A 15,630-nucleotide genomic window follows, 5' to 3' on the forward strand; every position below is an offset into this window, starting at 1 on the left:
GCTTAGAGCTTGAGCTAACACATAAAAATAGACTTAGTACTACGCTTGATATAGAAACAGTACATCTAATTTACCATTACTGTTGGTTTTCTTGCTATTAAGAGACAAGCATAAAGGCAGGATGGCATGATGGGGTACAAAGAGGGTATGTGAAGAAGGAAGTGGCTATGTACCACAAGTCATGGACTTGACATGTTAGACTAGAGACATTTATCTGTCCCTGCTCTACTATAATGACAATGCTTTAACTTCTCTTGGGTTTTAACGTTATTTTAGATTCACTTTCTGACATCAAACCACAAGCAGTCCTTCATTGTTTGAACCAAACTTGCAGAATAACCAGGGTCCTCTGGAACCACCAGCTATGACTCAGACAAGACAGTGAAGAGTCCCTATTGCGAGACTGCAGTGGGATTGTTCTCGATTTGCCCAGGACAGAGCAGGATACAGCAGACATGGATTAGGCCTGCTGACCGTGAAGTGATTGGAGGGCCTCTGAGGGACCTCACCATCTTCTCATTCTACTCTGATTGGAGGATGCAGACAGAGGAAGAACTAAGCCAGTGAAGGCCTGAAATAAAGCCTTAGGATGCTGAACTCATGAAAATGAGACCTCACTATGGAGGTTGGATATTAACAAGAAATGTAGGCCAAGATGCTGAAAACTATACAAATGTGTGTGCTGTGTGCGTGTGTGCATGTGTCTGTGCCTGTTTCTTTGCATGTGTGATGAGTGAACAGAGCAGAAAGCTATGGATGCTATGGGTGCTCTGATTGAGATATGGTTTAAATGTGTCCCTCAAATGATCATGTGTTGGAAGGTTGATATTCCGTGTGATAATATTAAGAGGTGTGGAACCAGCAGGAAGTGAGGTCTAGTGTTTTGGTCAAGGGATACTGACCTTGAAAGAGATTAATGTAGGTCTCTGAGCTAATTGTTGTGAGTTGCTACCAGTCCCTCTCTGATCTCTAGTTTCCTGTCCTCCATATGACCTTCAGGGATGGCAGATGTTCCTGCTATGTTCATAACATCTGCTATGAGATGACATGGGGGGACCTTCACAAGAGACCCACCACGTTACTGGACTCAGTCTCCAGAGCTGTGTGCTAAATAAACCTTTTCCTATGTACTTTTACTAAGTGCCTATCTCAGATATTTTCCTATAGTAGGAAGCAAAGTGACTAAAATAGAAGCAACTGATGAGGAGGATAAGTGGTTGCTTAACTTTTCTGGGAGTTTCCTTTGTAGTTGAATGGCCTCAAAACCCAGGAAATTCAGGATTCTCCTACGTTGAAGAAAGGGCATTACTTCATCACAGGACCTTGCCATAAACTCCTTCCTGGAACAAACTGAGACTGGAATTTCTTGGCTGTTACATATTGTACAGATGGCCTCGTTTTAAGAAAATTCAATATCTGAAAAGCTGAACTCTTGAAACAATTCTTTGCATTTGAAGCTGAGGGCAAAGATCATGTCTTATATTTTTTTTCATATCCTTGACCCATTGGGTTTACTGTAAATCTACATTGTTTCTCTTGTAAGTAATTCATCTCCAGACTCTTGGAAACAATGAGTTCCTTCAGAATTCTGAATACAATTTTCTATTTTCAAGGTTTACCTGGCAACTCTTTAGGCACGTATCTGTTCTATAGTCAGAACTATGTCTGTGGATAATTTTAGTTCAGGTGCAAATACAACCAAACAGAATCAAGTTCACGCATTCACAAGGGCTTATGATGGCGCTCAATGGGGAAGTTTTATTTTAATATGCAAACATGCCATCTATCCAGGCATATTCTGTTTCTACCTATGTAAGGGGAAAAATATCATAAATAGAAGGTTGCATGCTTTCAGTATGAGTTACCATTTACAGGGGGACAGTTATAACCTTTGAAAGGTTCTCTTGCCACACAATGTTATGGAACCCCAGCACCTGCTCAAAATAGAAAATGAACTCAAAGAACTTGCATCTTTCCAGGTAGTCAGATTCCCTTCTGTCCTTGTCCCCTGCTCCAGTAAAACAGAAATAACCCATCTGGGGATAGAGATCCTCAGAGTTTTGAAGATGCCCTGTACCAGCTACGATCTGTGTCAGCTCTACGTACACACACACACACACACACACACACACACACCTCACCAGCTCCAGGGTACCAATGAGTGATTCCCTTTGCCCAGTCCAAAGAGAATTAGACTTTTCTCCTCTAGAGGACTATTATTTTGTGTAATTGCCCACTATTTGAGGCCCTCTTTCAAACCAGTTTTAAGTTTATTTCTTATTATTTCTGAAAGTCTATATTTTAACATCTGCCACTGTTGGGCTTATGAGTAATTTCCCAGACACAACTTTCCTGTTGGTATTTCTTTTGAATTTCAAGGAGCTAGGATATTTCAGTGGGGGACACAGGTGGGGGGAGCACGGGTAAAGGATTTCTTCTTTCCTATAAGGAGTTGGGCTTAGTTTACTCTTTGGTGTTCAAACTTCTCTTGGTGTAGGTCTTTTGTACCATTGCTTAATACATTCTTACCACAAGTATACCTCTTTCTGATGGAGCTCCATGGCCATGTTTCCAGAGAGACAACATTGTTTGAAGTGAACATGTTCACTCCTCCAGCCATGCTGGGAACATACTTTTATGCACTTATACCTGTGTGGCCACCCAGACTGTAAGTGTCTTGGAACTTCAGAGCTCATAATTCAAGGAAACCACTTGCATGCACAAATGAGAAATACATCCCTGCTCCGTGCCTCACCGAGGGCTGGGCTGAGGAAATGGCAGCCACAGCTTACAGAAGGAGCAAGAAAACCACAGCTTTGCCTCCTACAAAATTGGCTGCTCGAAGCCAAATATGCTAGCACTTTGGACAGGTTATATGCTCAAATTTGCTAAATCATTTATAAGCATGTCCCTTCAAAACAGAAATTATTCTTTAGAGCTTCTGTGTTCTGCATTAGACACATCTCTACTGAAACTCAGTTAGGCTCTGTTATTATGGCAAAGTATGCAGGTGCAGGTTGTGGAAAAGCAAACATTCCAGAAAAGCCACGGCCTTTCTAGAATGAGAAGGCTCAATTTTCAATTACCTAATGCTCTCCAATGGGTGAGAAAAGAGCTTGCAGAATTGCATCTTTAGGATAGTGAGACTTGAAATAGTCTATTATTTTGATTCGTCGGAATGAGTGGAAAATGATTTCACTGATTATTGGTAGGCACAAGGGGTCGTCAAATATTTTCCTGTGGTTTGTTGCATGCAGGCAGGTTTCCACAATTGACCAGCAGTCCTAAAATCCAGCTATGTAAACACGAAGAACCCAATGATTCCTTCAGTCTTGGCAGGTGAGAAGTCAAGTCCAAGGGGGACTTGCTAGACAAAAGGCAGAAGGTAGACAGCAAAAGCAGGACTGTTGGGGTTGGAGAGTCAAAGCTGGTTCTGGAGTACAGATGAGATTTTCTTGCTATCTTTTACGCTGCCTACAGTGTGTAGATGGGCCTATGGTAGGCACTGATTCTTGCCTGAAAGATGAGAGATTTGTGCATGATCATGACAATGCCAATGATGCCTGTGCTGACAGTTTTAAGAACTTTACTTGTGTTAATGCATTTATCTTCACAGAGACTCAATGACATATATGCTGATTTTTCATTATTCTCTTGGTTGTACAGAAGAGTTTCAATTCAACATGCTGCTTTATGAATATACTATATTTTGATTAATGTCACTGCTTCCATCCCTCCCACTTGTCCTCTCAGATTGCCTGGTTCCATTTTCACATGTGTACACTTTACATTATGTCTGATTTCACCCATCCTCTCACCATTTGTCCCCCATTCCCCTTGAGCTTCCCCCTTTCAATAACATGTGTTTGCCCTGGTATTACTTCCATTTTACTGATGTCAAAAATGAGGTTGAGAGTTTCTAAAACTTGTCTAGGCATGATAGATGGTGAAGCCAGTATTTGAACCCAGGCAGTCTGTCCCCAGAGTGAGTACTCATAATTCTCTTTCTTGGCATATATTATCCAACATAACTTGGCTAGTGTGTTAAGTGCTTTTTTGTGATGAACTCACTATGCAACTCAACTTGGACACATGATGCTTTGAAATACCAGTGTCCTTTCTGTGAATATCTAGAGCAGCTGGAAAAATATAATAGTCATCTTCTATGATTTGATACATAAATTGATTCCATTCTTATTGGCTGAAGAATGTTCTCTTCTTTCACACTCTCCTTAAACATACACTTAAAGTTAGAGGAGAGAAAAGAGATATTTGGGCATCTCTCCAGATATTTGACACTTGTGTGGTTAGTACTTGAGAGTTGATGGCCAGTGACCATTACAATAAAACAATTGTCACTTATTCAGCACTGATTATGTAATAAGCATTGGATTGGCAATTTTTTTAATTTCAAAAAATTACCTTGAAGTAGTCATTTTAAAATTCTCTGTATTTTCTTTAAGTAGTTGTACAAAGGGATTTCAATTCAACATGTTATGGGTATAATTTGTATTAACATTTGACCTGCATCATTTCTAAAATACTTTATCTGAACAAGTATGATCGTCGAATTCCGTATATACTACATGAAAAATGAACTATGCAACTGTGGGCAGGGATGTGAGGGGAAAACTGGGAGGGAGGGGGGATACAAAGGAAGGGGTGACATTGTCCAAAGAAGAAATACACCCATTACCTGACTTAGGAAATGTTAACCTCTCTGTCCAATGCCCTAATAATAACAATAAAATTATATTTAAAAAATGTATCTGACTGATGGAACATTTACTTAATCCCTATTTTAGAGATGGAGAAACTGAAGAACAGAGTTAAATAATTTGCGTGCTCAATGTGACCAAATAAGAAGGTGGTAAACTTTGCATTTGAACTTGGGTTGGGAAAACTCAAAAGATCTTGCTCTTACTTGTGTGAGCACCATGTTAGCATGTAGTGACTTATGTCTAGATAAGAATGTAAAATTTTCTGTGTCAACTCCTCAATCTCAGTCAAAGACTTGGTGATGACCTTGTATCTCAGCTTGGTGAGTCCAAACTGAATTTCCCAGTTTTCATATTCTTGTATGTGTCATATGACAGAGAAATGACAAAGAAAATGCTTGGGACATCTGAGAGTCAGAAGGGAAACAATAGCCATCCTGTCGCTTATATTTTGTTGCTGATTTTCTGACCCACCTGTGCTTGGTGTGATGGTGCAGCTGTGTTTACAATCGCTCTCTTTCTTCTGGAATTTTTTCCCCATACTTTGGACTCCTGGGTGATGTATGGGTTAGTTTTGTGACAGAAGGCCCTGGCTTTTGTCCAATACCAAGATCAGTCATAGGTTTTATTGTACCACTATGTGATTCCAGCTTGTGCCTGTCTTCCATGTTCTTTACCTCTGTCTTCTCTTCTGGTTGCCAATCCCAAGGATATCAATTTCTAGCATCAGGCACAGAGAAAATAGCCTCACAGTGACTGCTTATACACTTCCCATAAAGCCGATTACTTGGAGAAAAACCTTGCGTGGTGTGGTCCCCTGAAAGTCATCTCTACCATCTCCACACGGTCCAGGGCCCTGCATTTACATAGCTGCCTATTGTACTATGTTGGTTTTTCTGTCATGATACTCTTTTTAAATTCTTGCCTTTGAGACAAGCAAGGTAGGAGCTATTATTGCATTGTACAGAAGAGAAAATTAGAATCTATAAGGTTTGATGACTGCCTGCATAGGGTTAGGATCCGGACAGACAACTGAACTTTCGTTAGATGTCTTCTACTTATTCTGAGGTTTCATATGATTTTCCATACTTATTCATAGTCATATAGGTGTGTGATTGCTGTCAAGGTCAGTTTCCTGTGTGTATTGTTTGACCTGAAGTTGCTCATTCAGTAAAAGTAAAATTGTATTTAAGCTTGATTTGGCATTTCCTTCCCTTTGTGTTTGAAAAATAACCCGTTGATGAATTGTTGTTGTTGTTGTATCTGTTTGAGGCTCACTCATACTGTGAGCTCACATTCCTTTGTATTTCATAGTCAAGTGTATTACTGAGATAATACATCTTTTATCTTGGATGAAGGAACCTCATGGCATGTCTACCTTACCGACCAGTCAGTAAGCTTTGAAAGGAAGTAGTCATTGTGAGAAAAGTTAATATCAAGTCTTTCAGTGGTTTGTAAAGCAGAAGTGATATATTTACATAAGGATGACATGGTCAGGACATTACTTCAAGGATGTTATCATATTAAGTTCTTGCTTACAGAGAAATTGTATTTACTTTTCTTTTTGTTCACTAAGACTGATTATTCTTCAGAACTGCTTTGAAATGAATTAATGACACCTACAAACCACAAATAATTCTTTTTTTAGGTAATTTTTAAAATTTTTATTGTCAAACTGATGTACAGAGGTTACAGTTTCATATGTTAGGCATTTGATACATTTCTTGTACTGTTTGTTACCTCCTCCTTCATTCCCCCCTTCCTTCTCCCCCTTTCTCTTTCCCCCCCATGAGTTGTTCAGTTCATTTACACCAAACAGTTTTGCAAGTATTGCTTTTGTAGTCATTTGTCTTTTTTACCCTGTATCTCTCAATTTTGGTATTCCCTTTCAGTTTCCTATTTCTAATACCAGTATACATGGTTTCCAATGTACTCAGATAAGATACAGAGATAGTGCAGGTTCAACCACAGGAAGGGGATACAAGAAGATCATCAATAATAGAAGCTATGGTTTCACATAGCACGTTGAAAGTAGTCACAACAGTGATAAAACAGTCATTTCCATAACATGGATTTCATTTCACTTAGCATCATCTTATGTGTTCATAAGGGTATCGCTATTGGGCTCTTGTGAACCTCTGCTGTGACTTGCCTAAACCTGTGCTAATTGTTTCCTATGAGGGAGACCATAGAGTCTATGTTTCTTAGTGTCTGGCTCACTTCACTTAATATAATTTTTTCCAAGTCCTTCCATTTCCTTACGAATGGGGTAATGTCATTTTTTCTGATAGAGGTATAAAATTCCATTGTGTATATGTACCACATTTTCCTGATCCATTCATCTACTGAGGGGCATCTGGCTTGGTTCCAGATTCTAAATGTGACAAATTGTGCTGCGATGAACATTGTTGTGCTGGTAGCTTTAGTGTGTTCCTGTTTGTGGTCTTTTGGGTAGATGCCCAAAAGTGGGGTTGCTGGGTCATAGGGAAGCTCTATGTTTAGCCTTCTGAGGAATCTCCATAGCGCTTGCCAGAATGGCTGAACCACTTTACATTCCCACCAACAATGAAGTAGGGTTGCCTTTTGGCCACATCCCCTCCAACATTTGTTATTGTTAGTTTTCTTGATACAGGACATTCTTACTGGGGTGAGATGGAATCACAATGTTGTTTTGATTTGCATTTCTTTTATGGCCAGTGATGTAGAGCACTTTTTCGTATGTCTCTTGGCCATTCTCATTTCCTCATCAGAGAAGTCTCTTTTTAAGTCTTTAGCCCACTTGGTGAGGGGGCTGTTGGTTCTTTGCGGTTTTGTTTTGATTTAGTTCTGCATATATTTTAGATATGAGGCCTTTGTCCGTTGAATGGCCGGTAAAGATCTTTTCCCAATCTGTGGGCTTTCTGTTTATCTTGCAAGCTATGTCCTTTGCCCTGCAGAAGCTCTGCAGTTTGATGCAGTCCCATTTGTCCATCCTTTCTTTGATTTGTAGCATTTCTGGGTCTTTGTTAAGGAAGTTCTGTCCTGTGCTAAGGAGCCCAAGTGTTTCTCCTACTCCTTCCTTTAGTGTTTTCAGGGTATCTTTTAATTTTGAGCTCTTTGATCCATTTGGAATTGATTCACAAATAATTCTTGACCTACTACATTAGAAGCTACAGAATTACAGAGACTTTGTATCATGGTTGCCATTAGCATTTAGCACATGAACAGTACTCAGCACATATCTCTCTTATAACAATAGCTATCATTGGCATATTCATTTTTTCTGATTTGGGAAAGTCATTTCTGATTATGACAATAATAACCATGATAATGATGATAACCATTACTTAAATGGCAATTATGAGGTAACATGGACCATTTAAAACACTTTCTATATATTTAATTATTCCCCCAAATGAGGAAACCGAGGCACAGAGGATTAACTCACTGAAGGTAAATATCACAAGTTAGAAGTGATGTGAACTTTGAACCCAGGTAGTCTGAGTTTAATCCAAATAGTTCTTCACTGTGACATCATATTGCTTTTCTGTGAACTGAATTATAAACCATTTCAAGGAATGAATTTTGATAGCCACTATCAATGTGTGATCATTCAAGTTCTTTTATGTTCATTAATATTATATATATATAACTCAATAGATGGCTATACAAGAAAACACATGAGCATTTGTATATATGTGGTGATACATGTATATATAACAAGTATACATATAGTACATATATAGTGCATATATAGTGTATATATAAAGTAATAGAGGACAAAACATATATATGGACATGTGCAGACAGATGATGATACATGTATATACATGATGATCTGATGATCTATTTACATAGTAAACATCTTACTCTGTTGACAAATCTCTTCCCAAACTCTGGACAATCACTGTGAAGGAATTACCTATAACAAAGATGTAATGCTGAAAGTCTCTTCCCCTTCCTAGAGATGCAACCACCCTCCTCACTACTAACTGGAGTTCCCAGCTGGTTTTTGGGAAAGGGGAGATGTGAACAGGAAAAGAGTGGGTGGTAGAACTAGCATTGAAGTTCAGCCTCAAAACAACCCAGGGGAGAAAGATAAGCAAGGGAAGAGTATTTGAATAGCTCCTAAGTCCAGACCACTCAACAGACATGAAATGATAACAGCACTCCTTGAAGTTTTAAAAATGGAATTGAGAGTGACACCAGGGTCAGGATCACTGTGGGTGTGATGTATTCTATCAACTTTTAGGGATGACTTAATTCTCCCACGTTAGTTGTCAAATGTAGTAAAGGAATGAGTTTGAAAATGTGTAAGTTGGCCAGTGCTTTTATTTCTTTGATCCAGTCCCTGTCCTCCCCTCCACCCTCCGTATCCTTTTTCCCTGAATTTGTTTTCTGCTCTCCTCTCTTTGTGATCTGAATTCTACTGCAATATTCTAGTCATCATACACACTAACCATGAACCACATTAACTTGCCATGTGAATTATGTGGTCTATCACTAGCCCTCATCCATGTAAACCATGATGTTTCTAGAGGAGGAAGCCCACTTGCTTCTACTTGTTCTACACAATAACCAGAGCAACATGAATATTTCATCTGTCACTCTGCCGATACCACTTTCTGGTGGCATTCCACTGTCATCTCTGTAGAGTCCAAATGTCTTATGATGTTGCACTCCATCTTCCATGACCAGAATCCCACCTTTCTGACTCCACTTACTCTATTTCTGATTCCACATCTTTTCTGCCCCAGAGGCCATTCATTGGCTCTTTTCCTGTGGGGACCTCCCTTTCCCTAGCTCTCTAGCCCAGACAACCTCATCTATTTGTTCAGATCTTAAGCTCAATTGATAATTCCCAAGAGTGAACCTTCATGATGAAGCCAACAAAAGTAGCTGCTCATCTCTCCTCTTCTATTACTCTGTCATTTTCTATGTAGAATTAATCATTGTCTGAAATTCCCTCATGCCTATTTGAGAGACTATTTCTTGTGTATTCCAATCCTGGCACCACAGCAGATAAAAATGTACAGGCCTACTCTATGTGATTACATTTTTATTAGATACATGGACAAGATGATGGATATTTTTATTTGAAAGGCAGTTTTATGTAAATTTGATTATTTAAACCTAATCTTCTTTGTTTTGAAAAACCAGAATCATAGTTGCCAATGCAGAGTGGCACAGAGAATCAGAGAATCTTTCAGTTGGAAATACTCCCCCATTATTATTCCAGACACACTGACCATAAGGAGTCATTTAGCTTCTATTAGTTATTGTTAGGGTCAAAAAGTGTGCTTCTTATTTGTTAGTGTGTTCTAAAGTTAGATAACTCCCTCTTTTCTTAAAATAGACTGAAACCATTTCCTCCTAGGTTGAATCTTAGACTTCATCTCTTTTTCAGGAGTTACATAAGGTAAGTTTTCCTCTTTCTCAGAGTCAAGTACAACTATGACTCTTGAGAGTCTTTTCCAATTATTTATTATCATTTTTATTATCTTTAAGTAGTTGTACAAAGGCATTTCAGTTCAACATGTCAGTTCGAGTATAGTGCATCTTGATCAGTGTCATCCCTTTCATCATTCTCCCTGCCTCTCCCGACTCCACCCATATATATCTTCAATTTTCCTCATTCCATTTTCACATATGTACAATGAATATTATGATTGCATTTGCACACCCTTTCTCTCTTCATTTGTCTATCCCTCTTCCATTTGTCTATCCCTCTTCCTTTGACGTCACTACACACACACATACACACACACACACACCCTTGAGTTCTAGAATCCTGGCTTTCATTTTGTTAGACTATAAGTTGTTCAAGGGTGCTACACCACTGGAATAGTCCCCTGAATATACCATGTATTAGTGTAGGTATACATATGACCTTGCATGTTTACACACACACACACACACACACACACACACACACACACAGATAGATCTAACTTTCACAAATGAGAGTAAACATGTGTCCTTTGTCTTGCTGAGCCTGACTTCACTTAACATATTTTTTCCAGGTCCATCCATTTCTCTGCAAATGGTATAATATCATTCTTTCTGATGGATGAGTAAAATTTCATCATATATATATATATATATATATATATATATATATATATATATATAACTTCTTGATCCATTCAAAGGACATCTGGGCTGTCACAATAACTTGGCTATGGTGAATATTGCAGCAATGAACACAGTTATACCAGTATCCTATAGCCTTTCATTAGCTAAACTTCTATACATGCAGCAATTCGTTTTAGGACACTTTCATAAGTTTCTTTGTTATTGTAATGTTTTTTCCAAAAATGTTTATTTTCTTCTGTTTCTTTAATGTTTTCTTTTTTCGGTGGTGGTGGTGGAAATAATTAATATTGCTATTAAATTCCACTACTCAAAATGGAACCCAACAGAAAGCTATCTAAGGAGAGAATTACATCTAAAACCAGGAGTCAGAAAAATTCTAAGGAAGTTGAGTCCTGTCACCATTTGTAGGAAACAATGGTCACTGACATCCATAAGACTTCTCATCACTTTTTCCTTTTATTTAGCACACACACACACACACACACACATACACACACACACACCATACTAGTGTTTCCTTAACCATAGGCTTGAGGGACAAGTGATGAAAGAGGTCACTAGACTATCTTCTTTATACCACTCCTGAAGATAGACAGGCTGTGTGCAAATGCAGAGCCTGTCCCCACTGGACCCCATTCATACAGTATTCTCTCCAGCAGATGGGTCTTCTTTGCCTCTGTATTTCTGTTGCATCTTCAACCTTAGATGTCAACATACATTACTTTTCCAACAGTGCACATTGTTAAAAGGGTCACAGATCATTCCTTCCTTGTTCTCGCTCAAGGTTAGAAACAGCTATGTATAACAGCCGAATTTATAATAGAAACAAAGTGTGACTTTCCTTCAAACAGAAGGGTGACCAAATGGATAATCATCCCTCCTTGGATTTCCCTGAAACTACTTTCGTCTGTGCACTTTGGATGGCATGTGAATCACTTGGCCATGTTCAAATGACTTGAAAGGATGCCAAGGAGAGTTATTGAAGTCAAAGTAAACAAAACACTTAATTTTTTAAAGTAGGCCAAGAAAGGTTATTTTTTTCCTGTTGCAAATGACCAGGTTCCTTCAAATCTATTTTTGTATAGCCAAGTTCTTTTTTGAAAACTAAATACAGTCCATGTGATTCTATTTTCTTGAGTGGTAGTGATTACTTCATAGGAAGATGGAGCTCTTCAGAGGACAAGTGGTCCTAGGTCAGCAGTGATTGTCCAGTGCATGTGGCAATTGGTCTCCTTAGGGCCATAGCTTGGGGAATCCTTTGCTGTTGGCAGTTGTTCCAGTGTGGGGGTGGGGGTAGGGGGGCTTCAGATGCTAAGATGGCTGAGATAGCCACAGATGTATTTTCAGTCATTCAAGTTCCCACTGCCAACCTCATAATCAAGGCACAGAGCTGGATAGCATTACTCTCTTCCCACACATACCTCTTGGCCAGCCGTGGACCTGGACTGTGAGTTCTTTTCCTCTCCAAAGCTACCCTTAATCTCCATTTCAATCATGTAAAATTTTATAGCAGTAGTGATGGCAGATGGAAGCTGGGAAGAGAGAGAGAGAGAGAAAGAGAGAGAGAGCTTCTGAGCACTTCATTTTCCTAGTTTGTCTAGAAAGCCACCCCAAGCTTTCTGGGTGCTACCTGGAGGAGATAATGGTCATTTGGTGTAGAAACCCCAGTCTTCATGAAGTAGGAGATTCCAAATGTATTCAGGTCAAGATCTCATATATATATATATATATATATATATATATATATATATATATATATATATATATATATATATATATATATATATATATCTTGAAGGTGATTCACTAGTGTGCCTTTATAGGAAAAGTTCGGTTTGTTTTTGATACTATGCTTATCGTTAATGTCTAGACATTTCTGGAATCTTGCTAAGGGTTGGTTTCCTCGGATGGGCATGGTACTTTGCAGGAATAAGGAGACTCCTCAGTGATGATTGCTAATGAGTTGTCCTTGACAGAATGAAGGACTTGTGAGAGGGGTAGATACAAGAGGGTGAATGAGACACAGCAATGTTGCCTGAATCCAGACGTGTTGTGGAGATTGGAATGGGAGTTCAAGGAGATGAACTAGGAGATTATTAGAGTCCAAGGGAATTATTGTGTCATCTTTTTAGTAGCACTCCAGGGAGACGACACACAGTTTGCTAGAAAAGAAGCCAGGGAAGATTGACTTGGTAATGCGCGGCCCATCTTCCGCACAACTGGAGGAAATTATTTCTAGATCTATGAGGTAGAGCTGGCAAATGGACTTTGGAGAATGTTTTCTTGCTGGAATGTCAGTGTTCATTGTAAAAAAAAAAACCCTAAAGCTCCTAAGGCTATTGTAGAAATAACATTGGATTCATTAAAATTATTTTTCTTTGCTAAAGATGGCTTTTACAGAAGACTCTTTTACTGATATTCACTAGGTACAGATTACCTATCTGTCTGTCTGTCTATATGTTACAATGTTCTTGATGAATCGCTATGGAAAAAGATATAGATAATAAAAGATGCCAGAAATGTGATAATTAATGGTCTGTGGTTAAAATGTTTAAAGCCAAGTCTTTATTTTAGTATCAAAGAGACAGTGTAAAGAGTCCTCTGTGAAGCAACCCATAGTGTTTTGTGCTCATTTTAGAGACAGTGCACTTGAAGACACCACAAATAGTAAAAATTACATAGAAATTACTTCTGTTTCTTTTATTAGACAACTTCTTTTCCCAGAACAATAAAGAGCATTGACAATTGCAAGTCAGCTTATTGTGGAAAGATAGAAGGTGGGCAACCTAGCAGCTTTAGATTTCCTCTGGCTGCAGATAGCCAAAAGGGCAGAACCAGAACCCAATAATTGTTCTATCTTTCTTCTTACTTTTTCTTTATGAATTCAGACAGGCCCATCTTTTTCTTTTATTCTTGTTTTTAAAAGTTATCTCTAAGTAGTTGTACGAAGGAGTCTTGCCATTTAACAATGCAGTTTATAAAGACAACACAGTGTGATCAGACAGGCTTATCTCTAGGTTCTCTTATGCTTGCTCTTTCCTTTGTCAATATCACTACCTGGGATCTCTGTTCACCTCTATAGAATAGTTAAGCTAGGTTTGGGTCCCAATCCCAGATTTATCATGTTTTTGTTACTTTTTATAAATGTTTCCAAAAATTAAAAGATGAATCAGATTTAAAATAACAACAACAAGGGGCTGGGGATATGGCCTAGTGGCAAGAGTGCTTGCCTCGTATACATGAGGCCCTGGGTTCAATTCCCCAGCACCACATATACAGAAAATGGCCAGAAGTGGCGCTGTGGCTCAAGTGGCAGAGCGCTAGCCTTGAGCAAGAAGAAGCCAGGGACAGTGCTCGGGCCCTGAGTCCAAGCCCCAGGACTGGCCAAAAAAAAAAATAAATAAATAACAACAACAAAAAACTCCAAACAAAGTGTACAGCTAGGGAAAAGATTAGAAATGATCCTACGTGTTACATTTTAATGGAAAGTGTCACCCTACGGGATCACACTGCTCAAAAAGAAATGTACTCATTACCTGACTTATGTAACTGTAACCCCTCTGCACATCACCTTTACAATGAAATAAAAAATATGGAAAAAAAGAAGCAACAGCAAAGGCAGAAGAGCAGCATAATAGGAAGAACAAAGGGCCACAACTTTGTAACATGGTCCTAAAAGATTGGTAAAATATCTTAAAGATTGTATCTTTTAGGACATCTTTAGAGATGAATTCACATCTCAGTGTGTCTTCCTACAAGGAAGGATGAGAGGATTTATCTATCCATCCGCATCCATCACTCATTGGTTAAGGTGTTCCTACAATTCTTCTGTACTTCTGGGTTGTACGTCTTGGCCTTCCTAGAGCTACTGTGGAAAGCTGAACCCAAGTTAGAAGCTACTATCTCTACATGAAACACAACATATGGGGCCTACAGCAAGCAGTAGTAAGCCAAGATTTCTCCCAGGTAGCTTTTTTGCACACTGTAGAACTAGTATAAGCTAGGGGGTTCTACAGAAGTTTCTACCATCCATAGCCTTTAGCAAGAGGCAGGAGGCTCTAGGCATGAAATGAGAGTAAAGATGCTTTTGGTCTGTCCATCAGTTACTCTGAATTCCAGGAATAGTTGCAGAAATGGCCTCCGCTAGTCCAGTATGCAGACTGCCAACATGAAGACAACAGTGCACCTGTTTCCGAGGAAGATCAAGACACCCTTGTGGCCTAGGGCCTGGCAAACTCCCTGAAGCAGCAGCAGCAGCTGGGGAGAATGAATCCAGGTAGGGATGGAGCAAAGGTGGGTCCAGCACATTTCGAACCCTGGGTTTCTTTGTGAACAATGAGCGGTGGCTTTTCTCTTCTTTCCTCTTCTCCACGGAGTCATTTCCCTACCATCCAGGTAGCCATCCTATATAATTAGGGACTTGTTCCTACCCTTAGAATCACCTCTTTTGCCAGGTTTTCCAAACTGCTTCACTTTTTAACAGCCCTAAAATCCATTGTCTTATATCATTTTTTATTCTGATGGAATTGGAGTTGCTCTTGCATATTTCTGATCTTTGAAACAAAATTTGAGTATATTATGTTTTCCTATTGCAGCAGTGATGGCATTTGGTATGCTCTTCTGAAATTTTGTGGATATTGTTATTAACGGTACAGTCAAGAAAGGCAGAGAGTGTTTAAAAATCTCTCTCTCTCTCTCCCCATTTCTCTTTGTCTCCCTGTCTCTCTTTGAAACAGGCTTATTATATAGCCTGATCTGGCCTCAAACTTTTTCCTTCTACCTCCTTAGTGCTGGGATTACAGGTGTTAAATAATTTCTTAAGAATGGCCACAGAGTT

Source organism: Perognathus longimembris, chromosome 14 (assembly GCF_023159225.1).
Source record: "Perognathus longimembris pacificus isolate PPM17 chromosome 14, ASM2315922v1, whole genome shotgun sequence".
NCBI classification, from domain to species: domain Eukaryota; kingdom Metazoa; phylum Chordata; class Mammalia; order Rodentia; family Heteromyidae; genus Perognathus; species Perognathus longimembris.